The sequence below is a fragment of the Conger conger genome, chromosome 16 (assembly GCF_963514075.1).
Source record: "Conger conger chromosome 16, fConCon1.1, whole genome shotgun sequence".
In the NCBI taxonomy this organism is placed as follows: Eukaryota; Metazoa; Chordata; class Actinopteri; order Anguilliformes; family Congridae; genus Conger; species Conger conger.
Genome location: NC_083775.1, coordinates 7,593,888 through 7,607,925, shown reverse-complemented (window position 1 = coordinate 7,607,925; position 14,038 = coordinate 7,593,888). Strand labels below are relative to the sequence as shown.

The 14,038-nt window shown below is 44.3% G+C and overlaps 1 long non-coding RNA gene and 1 other non-coding gene across 2 annotated transcripts; one reads left to right on the top strand and one right to left on the bottom strand.

Moving 5' to 3' along the window:
* Nucleotides 1-9,402: 9,402 nt before the first annotated feature.
* trnat-cgu (transfer RNA threonine (anticodon CGU)) lies at nucleotides 9,403-9,474 on the bottom strand. The gene has a single exon. It is a non-coding gene; the product is annotated as a tRNA-Thr (tRNA).
* Nucleotides 9,475-9,791: 317 nt separating this feature from the next.
* Nucleotides 9,792-13,928, top strand: LOC133114852 (uncharacterized). The gene is made up of 2 exons (XR_009705585.1): nucleotides 9,792-9,885; nucleotides 10,916-13,928. It is a non-coding gene; the product is annotated as an uncharacterized LOC133114852 (long non-coding RNA).
* The last annotated feature ends 110 nt before the right edge of the window (nucleotides 13,929-14,038 follow it).

Below are 14,038 nucleotides of genomic sequence, written 5' to 3'. Positions count from 1 at the left end.
GCCCTGAGTAATCGCTTCATTTCAAAAGTAACTTCATTTTGTGACCACCAGTCACTACACAAAACTGAAAAATTCAAAGTAAATACTAGTGCAAATGCTACTTATTTCTTCATTTTTGTTTTATGGTGATATAATATTTGTAACGTATTACATTTATTATGCCATAAATACAGTTTGTAGCTCTGAACAGAATATGTTTCCCTCCCAGCTCTGTTTCACCTGGCAGACACCACAAGCACAAACATATTTTCACATCAAAGTGGTGTATTCTGATAGAGACACTGTAACACATGTGAAACATTGCATTGCCATCACAACCCCGTGAGACCAAACCGCTTGATGTCATATATAAAACCTGAAATGAACATTTTTCTTTCTAATTTGGATTTTTTATTCACACCTGAAATGCAAATACTGCTTAATATCTTAAAGACCCCCCCTTTTTTTTAAAAATGTTTCCATTAATGAGCTGACAGGACTGTTAAACAGCATTGAGAATGCGTTCTTATCTTATCACGGCCAGTGTAATCCACGTTAATCAGCCTCTCCAGGTCACATCGGGCCAGCGTCACGGCTGGGCGCACTCATTGTTCCCGGGGAGGAGGACCCTCCGTGTCCAAAACCAACACCCCTGTGTCCTCAGTGTGCCCCCCCCGGGCCTGACCAGGCCTGACCAAACCCCCACCGGCCACTTGGCTCGCTGCCACGCCAAATTCCCTCTTCTTTCCGCGGGGCTATTTTTAAAGCTCCTTTTTGTTTTCCCCTCCCGATTTAGTTTTGTCTTTGTGTTTTTAGGTTTTTTTTTGTGTCTTTGGCAAGGACCCACTGCATATACAGCAGGGCTATCACTGCATATACTGCAGGACTATCACTGCATATACTGCAGGACTATCACTGCACCTACTGCAGGGCTATCACTGCATATACTGCAGGACTATCACTGCATATACTGCAGGACTATCACTGCACCTACTGCAGGGCTATCACTGCACATACTGCAGGACTATCACTGCATATACTGCAGGACTATCACTGCACATACTGCAGGACTATCACTGCACAAACAGCAGGGCTATCACTGCATATACAGCAGGGCTATCACTGCATATACTGCAAGGCTATTGGACTCCGCAGGCGATGATGGTGGAGTTTGTTCAGTCCGGATGGGCCCTCTGGCATTGTCCTTTACCACTTAACATCTACAATCTGATGCCCTACTCACCCACCAAAAAAATAAAAATAACAAAAAAGTGAAGTCCTGAGTCTCTCTTTGGACCTGGGCCTTTGTGTGTGTGTGTGAGTGTGAGTGTATATGTGAGAGTGAGAGTGAGAGTGATTGTGAGTGAGTGAGAGTGTGAGTATTTTAGCGGGACCTTTGTTGCTACAGAACAGCAAACGTGTGCCGTGTCAGAACAGGTTCTGGGCTCTGAGTGTTTCGGGTAAAGATTGCGTTCGCTAGCCGCACCCTCACCGGATCCCTGATCAATAGAAGCACAGCTGGGAGAGGTGCATGTCCAGCAGTGTCCCCCTCACCCTCCCCCCGACCCCACCCTACGCCCTGCCTGCCTTGGGGCTACACCCCTACCTGTACACCTCCAAACAGGACTCCTCCGAAATCGAGTCAAATCCATTTTATTTGCGTCGCGCTTTTTACAGAAAGCAGTCACAACAGAGCACTTCACAGAGCGATAGCCGGGCCTGAGCCCCAAATAGCGAGCACATCGGGAGAGGAAAAAGAGCGTTCCACAGCGTTCCTCCTGGCGCAGATCCTCTCTCAGATCCGCCCGACGTCCCGGCGGCACAACAAACGCGCCTCAGCGGCAGGTCCTTACCTGCTCAGGAACCCTCGCTTGAGGAAGGGGTGGCAAGTAGCGTAGTGGTTAAGGTAAATGACTGGGACACGCAAGGTCGGTGGTTCTAATCCCGGTGTAGCCACAACAAGATCCGCGCAGCCGTTGGGCCGTTGGGCCCTTGAGCAAGGCCCTTAACCCTGCATTGCTCCAGGGGAGGATTGTCTCCTGCTTAGTCTAATCAACTGTACGTCACTCTGGATAAGAGCGTCTGCCAAATGCCAATAATGTAATGTAATGTAATGTAATGTAATGTAATGGAAGGCCACTTCGCTCACCCACAACCACGGGGACTCAGGGTCCAAGGGCGTCGCGTTCCGCGCGATCTGACTGGCTGACTGACTGACGGCGGTGCGGTTGTCAGGGCGGAGTTTCGCGACCTGGCGGGTTACGATGAGTCAGCGCTCGAGCTGAGAAAGCGGATTTGGTGAGCGGAGCGAAGTTGACGAGCGTCTGATGCCTGATCGACAGCAGCGATTCGAGGCAAGCAGAGCCTGCATAGAGGAACTCCTCTCAGACTCTCACACGCAGTCAAACGTCCAGCAAGCCTGTGCTGCCTTCATATTTCCCTCCCCAAAGACTTCTAATTTTTAATTGAAAATATTTGAATGAATGAATAGTTTATTTCGGCCACACTTTATAAGGAACAAACTTAACAAATTGTGTGAATATATGACAGACAAAACATCATCATGCATGTTTACACGAGCCCAATTCACACAATAAAGTTCACACAATATAAGTAACAATGATGTGCTCCATTATTTGTTCCTGTGCTCGTATGGCGGACATGATAACCGATATCAATGAGCCTTAAAGACGGTCACTAAAACAGCCTGTTCTTGGTAAAGCTCATGAGAGACTCTGAAGAATGGACATATAAAGCTGGATAGATATTTTATATATATATATGCTTTTAGACTCATTCCTCCTTTGCACGAACCAACCAGAGCAGTCAGGGAACAGGAAGTACTATGCGCTGACCAACCACAGCAGTCAGGGAACAGGAAGTACTATGCGCTGACCAACCACAGCAGTCAGGGAACAGGAAGTACTATGCGCTGACCAACCCGGAGCAGTCAGGGAACAGGAAGTACTATGCGCTGACCAACCACAGCAGTCAGGGAACAGGGTGCGAGAGGTCCTGGGTTCAAATCCCGGACGAGCCCTCCCAAATGTGTGTCAGCTGCAACTTTTTTTTTTAATGGCGGCCTGTAGCGTAGTGGTTAAGGTAAATGACTGGGACACGCAGCCGTTGGCCCTGAACCCTGCATTGCTCCAGGGGAGGATTGTCTCCTGCTTAGTGTAATCAACTGTACGTCACTCTGGATAAGAGCGTCTGCCAAATGCCAATAATGTAATGTAAAAGTACTATGCGCTGACCAACCACAACACTCAGAGCACAGGAAGTACAATGCACCGACCAACCACAGCACTCAGGGAACAGGAAGTACTATACGCCGACCAACCCGGAGCAGTCAGAGAAACAGGAAGCACAATGCGCTGACCAACCACAGCACGGCAGATATAGTTTGTGATGGCGCTGCAAGATTCTCCTCGGCCTTTTCCGGGAACGTGCCGTGGTGTGAGGCTGAGTCATCCGCTCCGCAGTCTTCCCAGCATGCCTCAGGAGAGCGATCAGCGCCTTGGGTCTCGCAGGACACCTGGCTCCGCCCCCCGAATGAGTCACCGGGGAGACGAGACATGTAGACCGTTACTGCGCTGGTATTTCCCTCCGAAAACTACCACCACACTGCTGCCAAAACCCAGAGCTTTGGCCATGGCAGGGAGAGAGAGAGAGTGTGGGAGAGAGAGAGAGAGAGAGAGAGAGGGAGGGAGTGAGGGAGAGAGAGACTGAGACAGACAGGCAGACAGACAGACAGAGTGTGTGTGAGAGAGAGAGCGAGACAGAGACAGAGTTTGTGAGAGAGGGAGAGAGACTGAGACAGAGTGTGAGTGCGGGAGAGAGAGAGTGTGGGAAAGACAGTGTGAGAGTGACAGAGACTGAGACAGAGCGTGTGAGTTAGGAGGATAGAGAGACAGAAACAGAGAGAGGGAGAAAGACTGTGAGAGAGGGAGTGAGAGAGTGGTCCAGTGACAGAGAGAGAGGGGGAGAGAATATATGCAAGACACGGAAAGAAAAATGGTGAAACTGAGACCGAAAGAAAAAAAAGAGGCAGAAAAGGAGACAAAGAGAAAGACAGAGAGGGGAGAGAGAGAAGAGAGTCTGTGCGGACAAGTGTTTTAAATCGCTCCAGACCCAAAGAGACACGCGGAATGAATAAACCGAGCTCCCCACCCACTGATGGGGGGGGGGGGGGGGGGGGGGGGAGCCATGGGCCATGTGAGAAACTGAGAATCAAAATGGCTCCTGTCGGCACAGAGAACTATAAAACATTGAATGCGGTGAAATTAGATATTGGTGGAAATGTTTTCGATATTTTATCTGAAAAAAAAAAACCTTGTGGTAACACTACTTAAATGGGCCTGGCTGTAACGCAGCACAAAATGACCTCGTCTCCAAAGACATGCAAACTGCCTCCTTGATTTCATAATAGACCTCGGATTAAATTGGTCTGTCAAATTTCCATGGCTATTTAGGTGCCTCTGGCGACAAACACGGCATGCTTGCAGTTGAATCTTGCTCGGCAATCGTCTTGTTTATTTTCCCCTGAGACCTTGTATCTTCCCAACTTTTACACAGCGTGTATACACTGCATCTAGACAGAATGTATGGGTTGAAGCAGCTCAAGAACTGTGCCTCTGTTTGAGATTTGAACCGGCAACCTCTGCGAAGGTTAAAAGCCCAGTCCCTTCACCGCTGGTTAACTGTAAGATGTGACATTGCCTGGGCACGTGGGCCGATCCGACTGCCCTCCAAGGACTCGCTGAACAATGCAGGAGCAATAAGGATTTTTAGGGGCATTATGACTGAGTCAGTAAAACACAGCTGCCCCCAAAAGTCCCTCATTTTTCCTGCTTTTCCCCGCTTATCCGAGCCCGGTCTCCAGGCTCGTGTTTCCCTGGTGCCTGGAGAGGCCTTTCTCGGGGGCCTCGCTTGCGTGTCTGTGTGAGCCGGACTTCCAGGCCCCAAGACGGAGCGCAGGGAACGACCCGGCGATGAAGCGGTAGCATTTTTGCCAGGTTAAAATTTTAAGAAAAGAGGAAATTAATCGTCTCCCATCGATGGATGTGTACCAGCCTCTGTAAACCGCGCATATAAAAAAACGTACAGACATTTGCACTGGGGATCTGAGGACAACGTAGCTCTGCAAGAGGTGAACAGGTTCAGCACAGAGAAAGAGGGGAAAGGGGGAGTGTTTGCTGACGATCCATTACCGCGTGTGAGAATCGCTTTGACAGCGCGCGTCACGAAAATGTCTCCGTCTTGAAAGACTAAAACAACTTCGGTGAGATTGTCCTGTATCGGAGCGCGGTAGTTGCTCTTTGGAGTGAGAAATTCCTGCTTGCGCGGTTTCCCATCGTTCCGATCTCTCCAGAGGCCGCTCGCGTGTTCAGTTCGGAGTTCCCGGTAGGGTAATCACGCGTTTCTTTCACAATAAAAGCCGCAAGGGGGGAAAGGAAGCGAAGGGCTGCCATTAAGACGAACAGCAGGGACTCTTATTAAGCAGAGGAGACTGGAGCTAAAATAATGTCCAGTTCTGCAAAGAAGCACTTGGCAGGCAGGCGGACACGCTGTTTAATATCAAATTTAATCAGCGCCCTTTGGGTTTATATCCCTGAATTTTCTCATTCATTATGTTCCTAACCCCCACTTTCTAGTGTAAATAAATTTTATTGCATGAATTTAAATGTGCATGAACTACCACAAGACTCATATCATATATAATTGACATAATTTTGAGCGGTAGTTGTCACCAGTAATAAGCTCCCTTGGTTTAAAAAAATTGTCTTTAATATGAAGAGCATAAAACAACAAAATATGAAAAATTACCAGGGACCAGCAGACCACGGTACACATATATTTAAAAAGTAATGAATTCCTATCTGCTTCCGTAACTTAATTTCTGCCCCTTTTGAATGTGATTTTGGTTGTAGCCTACTTCATTTCTTTTTTTGTATTGTGCTGATGGGACCTGCATTCAGTATTGTATTTGGAATTATATATTCAAAAGTAACATCATTCTTCCTCAGCATGGCTGTGATCAGAAAATAAATTAAATGGCAAAAGCAGATATGATATCATGTCATTACTCTGTTACCCGTGCTGTTAACGGACGACCATTTAGAAACCTTTACATTCATTTTTCATCCTCTCGAAATTGACCAAAAGTTTGATTGATTAAAACTGAAATAAATTTATTTCACTTCACACTACAATTTTTAATTCATGCTCAGCTTGATATACGTTGCCAGTTTGAAGCAATAAACTGATCAGGTTTTTTCGTTGCAAGAGATGGGTCCTGTTGCAGGATATTGTAGGAGTTAAACTGTAAAACACCACTAAAACACTGAGAATTAAAATTCAAGAACATATGACTAAAGCAGAAAGTACTAATGCTGGCAGAAAGTACAAATGTAATAGGCCTTTATTGCAACAAATATTGCACCAATTTAGTAGGCCTATGTATAGGTTGCCAATTAAGTATTCTCTGCAAAAATAAATGTCATTATTATTGTCATTATTTATGTATGACAGTCGTTTATATTTTGCTGACAGAAATGTAGTATACTAAATAAAATACATATGTCCATGTGGTCTGTCTGATCATCTTACATGTGCCAAAAAAAAAAAAAGTGAGCCCACAAGAGCTTTACATCATATGACACAGACTAACAGTCCTTCCAAATAATTAAAAAGTTATGTTTCTTAGCATGTTGTTTAATGTTTTTTGTCCACTTCACTGTAAAATAAAAAAAGATTGAAACAGATTGCCTTGAACCACTGAGTAGGACTTAATCTTCTCAAGTCACTCGTTTTAATTTTTTTTTTAACTAAAGGCTTAATTAATTTAGAAAAATTTAATTTACGTTTTATAGTATTAGCTACTTTTATGCCCAAATTAATAAGAAGCATCTTGATTGAGACTTTTTTTTTTTTATACATGCGCATGATCTTTCAACGCACGAATTACTGGCCTTTTGAATGCTATTGAATGTTGAAACTAAATATTTTAAACGAGTTTTGAGGGGAGCGCATTGAGCCCATGTTACACATAATTGTGCAGTTTATACTTCAAGCTTTGCTGGTCTTGTAAATCTATGCAAAATGCATACAAAGGCAGCACGTGGTAGAACAGCAGGAAGCCGTCCGGTGGCATTGAATCCATCATGAACGAAAAGAACAGCCCAACCCAGCCCAATCCTGTAACGTCACACGTCTTTTTTTTTTTTTACTGAAATAATGAACTCTACATTGTCATGTCATGATTATAATAATATAATGACAACATAATAAGGGTCTCTTTTAAGAACTTGATGATCACGTGGGTCAAAGACTGGGACTTTGAAGGCCAGTTGAGAGAATGTTTACGACTCACCTTGCCCACAAAGACCCAAACTCTAACACACTTCCAACGGTCCTTTTTTTTTAAGAAATATGATGACTGGTGATGACTGTGCAGTTATGAACGCCTGCTTGTGAACGCATATGTGTCCTCTAATTAGGTAGCCTATGTGTCAAATTGATGCCGATTGGCGTTGTAGCGTACTATTTCAGTAGGCATTCTTTGACACAGTAAGAAAGCCATTCCAGATCGACCAGTTGACCCGAATAAAAACTTTATTTACGTTGAATACGCAGCAAGACGCGTTAAGTGGCCCTGCGTTTCATAACTCACAACTTCATTAATCTCACAGTTAGATCTAACTTGCCATATTTAAGGGGAAAGTTCATATATCGTTCGAAATTATTCATGGGCTACATGGCAATATTCCACGCAGGGATGATGGAAAATCACCGATGTAAAATCATTTAGTTTTGATAATTACCAGGCTATTCAGGGGGTTAAGTTGTTTCTTCTTCTTTCTTTTTTTACCTTCCACGAACATGCTCACCACGAAGCTGCTCCACGCTGCAACTGCCCATGTGCCTGGCTCACATCCCTTTTCCATGGAGCGAATGGAACGAGGCGCTCGCCTGAACGAGTTGGGACAGCCGCGATGTTGCACCAGCGACCGAAGCGACTGGATATTCCCCCCTTTTTCGCTTTCAGATCTTGCCGCAGGGACCGTGGTTTGATAAGATCATCCTTTTCGAGACGACTTCAAGATAGTCTTTGACTATAAATAAATCATGGGATTATCCAGCAAAAAAGGGAAAAATGTACATTGCGAAACGTGTATCATAAATTGATTATTAGTGCCGCCCTTATGTTTTTCTTTTGGAAATCCTGAAAAGTTACCATTTTTGGGTAATCCAGTAAATGACGTTTTCGTGGTCGACCCACCTGGTTGTAGGGACGCGCTGGACGTGACGGACTGGATACGGCGAGAGCCGTCTGTTGGTCGCTTTTTAGTCCCTCCCTGAAATGGAATTCTAGGTAGCAAACGCAAACTAATTTATTTGCACGCGCCGCTCCAGACTTTTCTCTCACTCTCCGGACGGTTATTAGACAACTATTGCCACCAAACGGAAAACCTGGGTGCTACATCCATCAGTTTATTAGGCTATCATTTTTAGCGACGAGGACGGCACAATAACGCAGCTTCTTTCTTTGTATCGGACATAATTGAGCTAATTACATATATACGACAGTCAATTATATGACACAGTTGAGTTAGTTGAGTTGTTAGTTAGTGACTTTTTTTGTTTGTTTATAGTTTATTCTTCCTATTATGTAGGCTATACGCATAGGTGCCCGTATTTGTCGCTGGTGATTATAGTCACAAATATATAAAATAGCTACATTGGCACTGTAAGTCGCTGGATATGATTATACACTAAACTGATCAAATAAACAAATGATAAGCATGTGCAATGATTGGCACGACACCGTGTAACTCAACTGGACAAAGTGCCAATCAAGTTGCATCTGCAACCTCGTTGAACGGAGGCCAACCTACAATACTGTTACAAGACACTGACTATATTGGAGACGGCTATATTGGAGATGTAACTATAAAACAGACTTTTCAGACAACCTGCCAACGCAGAACAACTTTACATCTTAAATGTAACACTCCTTTGTGTTATGCCCTTGTTGTCTCCAAACATTCTTAGTTTTGCGTATTCTGGCTACAGCCAAGTCATATTAGTAGTAGCTATTAGAGGATATAGCTACCTTTGTTTCAAGCGGCTCCTCGTGGAAATGGATTTGTGGAAATCCAAGTTTAAGGATCAAGAGCACATCAACTGGAATCGATAGGTTTTAGCCATCCAAACCCAAGTGCCTCTGTTACAAGACATGATTTTGACGTAAGCTAGATGCAATTTGTGATTTGATAAGATGTTTCACTTTTTCGTGGTGGGTGGTCCTTCATGAGGACTTGCGCGTTAGTTAATCATTTAGGCGACTCGTTGTGGATTTGATAACCACACTGTTCTTGGAATTCTATACGCTTAAAAATTTTGCAGTTTCATTTACCCATGAGGCACGGACGGGGTTCGAACCCGCGATCTTCGGTTTACGAGACCGACGCCTTACCACTTGGCCACCGCGCCTGACGGGACGGGCTTGGAACAATTATGTTAATGGAAGTTATTAGGAAGTTAGTTGTTTCTCTGGAAAAAAAAAAAAAGTGAGTTTCATATGAGAACAGATAATACGCAGTCTTAATCCAATGGCTAATGTTATAAGGATGATGTTGTAATAATGACATTGCATTCTACAACTGCCTCGTTAGATACACTTCCTGTACAATAGCCTAATCTGAACGATATCAATGAATCATAGACGAAGCTAGTTTGTTACTATTTTTAGGACACGCCTATGGTGCGTGCTCTGGACGTTCAGCGTGCCGACGTGACAGTCGGGAATACCAACAGCGACTTGTGACTGGTAAACGAGCGTTGGTCTAAAAATATTGGTTGCTACGGAAGTAGAAGACATCCTTTCAGTTTTGTTGGTCCGCGGTAAGATTATGCTCTATTGCAAAGTATTATTTGGTGTGGCTATGCATTGGACCGGTTGGTAATATTATTTATACTGCGAACTAATGTTTGTTAAATGACGACATTGTTCAATACAGCTAGCTATATGATGGGCCTACATTCTCCTCTTTCTGAAAAATAGCAGGCAATGTAGCACAATGAAGCACAATTTTTGCACAGAAGTTGCGTTTGCAAAACGTCTGCGCTTAGCAGTAATTAGCCTACACGTAGTGTTGGCCAAGGCTACTGCTGTTGCATCCCTTTCACAAGGGTATATGGTGTGATATATATGTGACATATATACCCTTTATGTAAGGTATTGAGTAGGCTATAATCTCCAATTTGAGAGTTTTGCCATAGGCTACTAAGTACATCGTTGCTGTTTTTAAAATGTTATGTAAATGTCATCTAGGCATCTGTACTGACATAAAAGGGTATATAGCAATATTTTTAAACCTAGCTTGCTGCCAGTGTAAATAGCCTATATTTTCTCAACCGCTGACGCCGAGAACGTCGTGATTAACGTCGTGAGTCATTTGCCCCCACGCATCATCCATCGATAAATATAACCCCAGTGGTTATTTGCGTTTAACTGATTTAGAAATACAGAAGTACATTTAAAAGCACGGTCTCCACATTCAAATACTTAGTCTGTAAAACAGAAGCCTTATGCTGACTGTTTTGGAGGTGGTATATGATGGTCTTATTTCCCATGATCAAGCCATGTATGTATCATTATTTGAGAGTTGCTGGTTCATTTTAGCCAGTAGGCATAATGGGACAACTTGCATTTCCGTGTGTATGTGCCTAATACGCATGCACGTGCGCGCATTCATATTTGCACATGTGTTCGGGTATTGCATGTGTGTATGTTTGTGCTCGCATGAATTGCTTGCTTGTGTGTGTATGCGCATATGGGTGTTTGAACACATTAATGCATTTACCCGTGTATTATCTGTGTCTGTGTCTGTGTGTGCATGTATGTGTGTGTATGCATATGTGTTTGTTACAGGTTTGTCTGCAAGGTGCTCTATGCTGCTGTACCCCAGGCTGGGGTGGCCCTCTCGATGGTGTCCCCCACCATGAAGGCCCTGGTGGATGTATTCTGGGTGGTGTGGAGCATTGGTGCCTCCATCTACGACTACCTGAACACCAGCGCCATGGAGGAGCGCATCCACACGCTGGAGAACACCATCACCTTCCACCAGTGTGTCATTGGCTTGCTGACTGTGGGCCTGGCCTTGCTCTTCACCTACATCCTGCTGAGGAAGCGCTGAGGCAGCACCGGAGGGGTATGGGATCACAGTCCGGACTCACCACGCGCTGAGGGGATGGGGGTATGTCAGCACCAGAGGGATATGGGATCAGGACCTGCACTCACCGTACTCTGAGGGAACAGGAGTATGTCAGCACCTGGGGGGGATATAGGATCACAGCCCAAACTCGCCGTACTCTGAGGGAACAGGAGTATGTCGGCACCAGGAAGATATGGGATCACAGCCCAAACTCACCACTGGCCGAGGGAACAGGAGTATGCCGGCACCAGGGGGATATAGGATCACTGCCTAGACTCCCTACATGCCGGCTTAACTGGTTACACACAAGAGGCGGTGGCTTAGGTTTTGTGTAAAAAGGGTGTGTGTGTCTATTTGTGTGTGTGTTTGTGTGTGTGTGTGTGTGTGTGCGCGCGCGCGTGCGTGTGATGGGCTATGACCAGTCGCCTCCATTAGCTGCCTGAAGTTTGTCATCTTATCAAGCGATTTCAGAAGATTTGCATAGACTATACAGTACGGTTGTAGGAAGAAAAGAACACAAGTTTGCACTTGACCTTACTCAGCCAGCCTGGTGTGGCGTATCTAAAACTGGCTTGCCTTCCTTTAAAGGAAGAAGAAAATGCATTTGAAGCACTTTGATCGCAAATGCAAATTCCGGCGGTCCTGATTGATGTGTAACACTAACTCAGGGGAAGGGGGAATCCTGGTACGGAGCCAGATGGAGCCGAAGATGTGGACCTAGGACTCGGAGACGCACCTGGGGGGCCAGTGTCTGTGCGGTAGACTTCCTGAAACCAGGGGGCTCATTCCATTTGCTTACTTTATTGGTCTTTGCCTGACCCAGAAGTCAATTGAGGTCCGCCATCTTTATAGGTACAATATGTAATTTTGGACTCCTAACGGTCAAGAGAGGAATTGCAGCAACAAACACCCTCAAACCACAACACTGTTTATCCCTCCCCCTTCTCTGTGAACGCACTGACGTTGCCAATGGCTGTGGCAATTAGAACCATTTTCATTTTCAACCAACGAGCTTGAATTATTGTACAACTGTACAATGCTTTGGTACAGTGTCAGTGCATCAACTCTATATTTTGAAACCTGAACTTAAGGACTATAAACACAGGCAGAGGGTGAGTCAACATGTCAGTGAGACTTGTTAAGAAGGGATTTACAATGGCCTTATAATGTTTTAACATAAAAACCTATGGTTTTACCTATGGTACCTTTAAGGTCATTCCAATCTGTTAAATGCTTCTTGAAGGGGTAAGGAGGCTTCAGAGAGGATACAGGAGCACCTCCAAGGCAGAAGTTTTTTTCGTTTTTTTCAAAACGTGCAAAATATAAATGATTGACCTGTGGATCCACCTCTTCCCATCTGTGACATTCTGTAAATGACATGGTTTTAAACGGACGCTTGACTTAAAAATGGACGTTCCTTTTGCCTGATCCTGTCCACGTTTTCTCGATTCCTCCGGCCTCGTGTCCTTTCCTTGCCTTCCTTTCCTAACGAGCGAGGAAAGGACACGAGTAAAGGACACAAGGAGTGAAAATAAGCGGTTGGAAAGTGCCCGGGGGACAGGCAGCTCCTGCCCCCTCGCCCTCAATGCTGGATGACCCCCGGCATGGCACCCAGTGGGAGGAGTCCCCAAATCTTTAGGCTCCAGTGTGGAGGGGCGACAGACGGGCCCCACTCTGCTACCACCTGAGCGCCTGTGTCGCAAGCCACACGGAATTACATTTTAATTAATTAAATTAACATAATAATGATTAACTCTGCTACTGTGGGGCAAAATACATGGAAACGCAGACCTGCAAACCAAAATAATTGGTTTGAAAAAATTGACTCATTTTATTCCAGACATTCAACAAGTTGTAATGTTCATAAAGGGTTTAGGGAACAATTTTTATGACTCAAAAACAGGAAAATGTATTTAAAGTGACCTTAATCATTGTAAATATGTGGCCACACATATATTGGATTGGGGGTGGTAATATGTGACATCCATGCTATCCGTTTCCTCCTTATTTATTCCCTGCACTGTTAAATGTGCAAACACATTTTCATAATATGTTTTAACAGTGCAAGGACATGTAATCATTTTATTAGGTAAACCAGTGAGCGCTTTTGCTGCTTACACTACATTTGAATGTAGCTTATGGTAGAAGTCAAGACGCTGGCTTATCATTGTGCTGCTATGAAATGCTTAGTGTTTCTCCTCACTGCCATTGTGACTGCATTTTCCCATGTGCTTGTTTCCTATCAAAATTCTCAGTATGTATCTGTACGAAGGGTCCTAACAAGGGTTCATGCTTAAAGTGAAATTGAACACCCAAAAATGTAAGTACAGGAATACCTGGAAATAATATTGCCTTTTTCCACAACGCGCTTCAAAAGATCCTTAAAACTAAAACGAGTCTCTAAAATTGACCTTTTACAAGGAACTATGTGTGACAATTTGTTCATTTGAATTTGATATCATAATTTCAATAGTATCCCAAGAAAGGTATAAGCCTACTATTATAACTATTTTCAAGTATACTGTTTTGCTTTTAGAGAACCGGCACACATTTCCGTTTCTGGTTTTGTGCTTGGTCATTGAAAATGGGGAAACAGTGCTTGAGTGAGTACTTGAAAGTCCTTGAATTTCATGCCATGTCTGTGTGAACCCAGTGTATACATTTTCCCCCGTATGTACAGTTGTACGAAATAAAATGGAGATTTAACTGAAAAAGATCAGAAAATACAAAGGAGCTGTTTTTATTTTTACTCCTCACAGTTATTTTACTCACACAATTATCCAAAGTGACTTACAGTTGATTAAACTAAACGGGGGCCAATGTGGGGTTAAGGGCCTAAC